This window comes from Amblyomma mixtum, chromosome 2, assembly GCF_055824585.1.
Source record: "Amblyomma mixtum isolate Tamu chromosome 2, ASM5582458v1, whole genome shotgun sequence".
Classification (NCBI taxonomy): domain Eukaryota; kingdom Metazoa; phylum Arthropoda; class Arachnida; order Ixodida; family Ixodidae; genus Amblyomma; species Amblyomma mixtum.
The window spans coordinates 130,036,237-130,039,913 of record NC_143013.1 but is presented as its reverse complement, the minus strand read 5'-3'; the positions used below and the strand labels follow the sequence as shown (position 1 = coordinate 130,039,913).

At 44.3% G+C, this 3,677-nt stretch overlaps 1 pseudogene; it reads left to right on the top strand.

The window, feature by feature from the left end:
• Window positions 1–347: 347 nt before the first annotated feature.
• LOC149360898 (uncharacterized) lies at window positions 348–1,248 on the top strand (annotated as a pseudogene).
• Window positions 1,249–3,677: the final 2,429 nt, after the last annotated feature.

Below are 3,677 nucleotides of genomic sequence, written 5' to 3'. Positions count from 1 at the left end.
CTGCGCGGACGAGTAACCCTCTTGTCTTCGCCGCCCAGGTGCTCCTTCCTGTGTTCACTCATGTGCTGTTGCCTGTTCTGGCTGCTGCCTGCGTCGACGCGCGGCCACGTTATCAGCACCACAACGGCAGACATGGAGCTGATACCAACCCCATAACAGCGGCTGACGTCACGTTTGTCTGGATTTCGCCACCACCTGGCTCTGGGACCATCCGTTCGTCGTGGGAAATACAATCGCCGCAGACATCATGTTTTTCGCTAGCTATAAGAGACCGCCCGCGGACCGCGGCGCCTTGTGGGCTCGGAAGTTGTGCCCCTGCGCGGACGAGTAACCCTCTTGTCTTCGCCATGCCGGTTAGAAAACCATACTCTCTTTTTGCAAAGAAATCGAGGTACTACTGCTTAATTCAGCTGCCGTGCCCGCAGTGCTGTACTTGTATTGTCGTTGAAGGCTTTGCTGTTGTCCATTCGTTGCTTATGTAATTCGGTGACTTAGAAACTAACCCTGGTCCTGCCAATGCCGCCGTACTTGCAGAACTACAGAAACTAACATTGGGCCAAAGCACGTTAATCAGCGAAGTAAAAGACACCAGCAGCAGGTTAATAGCGACATACTAATCAATCACCGAATTAAGTAATCGCATTACCGAATTAAAAACTCAATATCACGACCTCGCATCACTTAAAACAGAAGTTGAAACCATTAAGACTGATGCCACCACGTCGGCGAGCCAAATCAATAACCTCGAATCCAGAGTAGACGATGTCGAAAACCGGTGGCGCCGCAACAACCTGCTATATTATGGCTTACCTGATACTAGCTCAAAGGAGACGTCCTATGAGTCTAAAGAACTGGTCACTCGCCTTTGCACTGAAAATTTGGACATCGCCATAGAACCAAAAGAAATAGAAAGCGCACATCGTCTTAGCCGTCACTCAAGTGAACGATGTCGGCCCCTTATCGTTAAATTCACTTTGCATAGGATAAAAAAATCTGTCCTAAAAAACGCCCGCAAACTAAAAGACACCGACTACAGCATAGGAGAAGACTTTTCACATTCTGTCCGCAAGGCACCTACTACGCTTCACGAAAGAAACATCTGATAAGTACACACTGCGCTTTAAAACGCTGCACATAGGTCCGCAGCAGTATATATTCGACGACTTGACGGAAACAGTAAAAAAAGTGCCATGGCAATCACACGCTACTCGCTCAAAGCAACTCTCCGACAGCACACCCCCGATCTAATCTTACCTTGTCTGCAGTATTTACTAACATACGAAGCTTTTTACTGAAACTGGAAATCGTATCTAGTCTTGTCTTATCAACCAACAGCACCCTTCTCATTCTTACAGAAACGTGGCTAACAGATAATATCAGTGATACCAAAATTCTAGCTGAGCTGCCCAACTTTAAAGTTTACCGTAAAGACTGGGAGAGAGCTCGCGGTGGTGGCGTGTTTATAGCCGTACATCAGCAGTTTTCAGCATCATCAATCAATGTAGATTGTAACTTAGAACTGCTATAGCTGCTCTGCCGCGCTGCCCCCCGAACTGTGCTGATGGGAGTCTGTTACAGGCGACCGCACAATGATCCGGACTTTTCCTACAAACTAAAAAATGTGCTGAGCGAACTGACATAATCATATCCTAACGCAGATAATGTTTTTTTGGTGATTTCAATTTTCCCGCTATTGCTGGCGTAACCACACCTCCATGACAAATTCTTCAGAAGCAAGAAATTTCGTCGATGTTTGTCTTAACTTCAACCTTACTCATCTAATATTAGAGCCAACGCGCATTGCGCAGAATTCCGCCAACAGCTCAATACCAGATATTAACCAACAACCCTGATAGCACAACAAGCGTTACATACATAAGAGAAATAAGTGATCATAAAGTCATTCATGCTACCTTCAGTTTTACACCCATGCTTCGTCAAGTTTCCAGGAAAACAATTCGTCTTTATGAAAAAGGTGATTTTCAAGCAATAAATGAAGAACTAACTGCTTTTCTTCCAACTTTTGAAACCGATTTCTACAAAAAAGTTGGTTTATGGGGTTTAACGTCCCAAAGCGACTAAGGCTATGAGAGACGCCGTAGTGGAGGGCTCCGGAAATTTCGACCACCTGGGGTTCTTTAACGTGCACTGACATCGCACAGTACACGGGCCTCGAATTTCTCCTCCAAAGAAATTCAGCCGCCGCGACCGGGATCGAACCCGCGTCTTTCGGGCCAGCAGCCGAGCACCATAGCCACTGAGCCACCGCGGCGGTTCGATTTCTACAAAAAGTCTCTCCACAAAATTGGATAATTTTCAGAGCCAAAGTTCACGAATTAACACACAAGTACATCCCGGTGACTAGTTTTCGTGCTAACCAGCAAAAACCGTGGTTTACTGCGGCCCTGAAACGCCTGGAAAACAAGAAAAAGGGTTACTATCGGGCAGCAGAGCGGAACCCAAGCCAGGCATCATGGGAAAAGTACTAAACTGACGGAGCCGATTACCTTGCTGCTATCCGGAACGGAAAACACACCTTTTTACACTCTGATTTGCCAAATATGCTAAAAAACAATCCTGAAAAATTCTGGCACGTAGTAAACCCGAAGGATACTAAGGATATGGGTGAAACCATCGGCGATTGTGAATGCGCTGACATCTTCAATAGAGCATTTTCAACTGTTTTTGAGAAAGAGTGTGATTTACCTGCTAACGCCTTCATAAGTTCCTTCACAGCATCAACCATGGATTCAGTTTCTTTTTTCGCAGATGGTATATCATTTCGTATCGAAAATATCCAGATAACGTCATCAGCCGGGATCGATGAAATTAACTCAAAATTCCTGAGAAATACTAAGCACATTTCCGCGGCCTACTTATCACTATTGTACTCTCAATTTCTCTCTTCAGGTAACGTACCGGATGACTGGAAAGTGAGAAAGGTCGTCCCAATCTTCAAGTCTGGTAACAAAAACTCGCCCTTAAATTATCGACCCATTTCCCTAACAAGCATTCCTGGTAAAATCATGGAGCATGTAAGTTATTCTCAAGTCATAAACTTTCTCGATTCCAACAATTTCTTTCACTCATCACAATATGGCTTCCGTAAAAAACTTTCCTGTGAGACACAACTGGCTACATTTATTCATGACTTACATGCTAACCTTGGTTGCAACCAACAGACTGACGCTATCTTTTTGGATTACACAAAAGCCTCTGACAAAGTACCACACCAGAGATGACTACTTAAGCTCTCCTACCTAAATATTCACCCTAGCATTCTCAACTGGATTAAGGAATTTTTAACAAATCGAACCCAAATTGTCATAGTTAATAACGCATTTTCTGATTACATTCCAGTAACCTCAGGCATCCCCCAAGGATCAGTGCTTAATATACATTAATGACTTGCCCCTCCAGGTATCATACCACATTCGTATGTTCGTAGATGGTTGCGCCATTTATTGTATTAGTAATAACTCTTCCGACCAAGAAGCCCTCCAGACTCACCTAACTAACGTTCAGAAATGGAGCGACCTGTGGATGATGACACTTAACCCTCAGAAATGCAAGATTGTATCCTTCACCCGTTGCACTAAACTATTTATTTTTTCGTACAATATAGCTCAAATCCCAATAGAAGCACTTGACTCATTTAAGTACTTAGGAGCCACTTA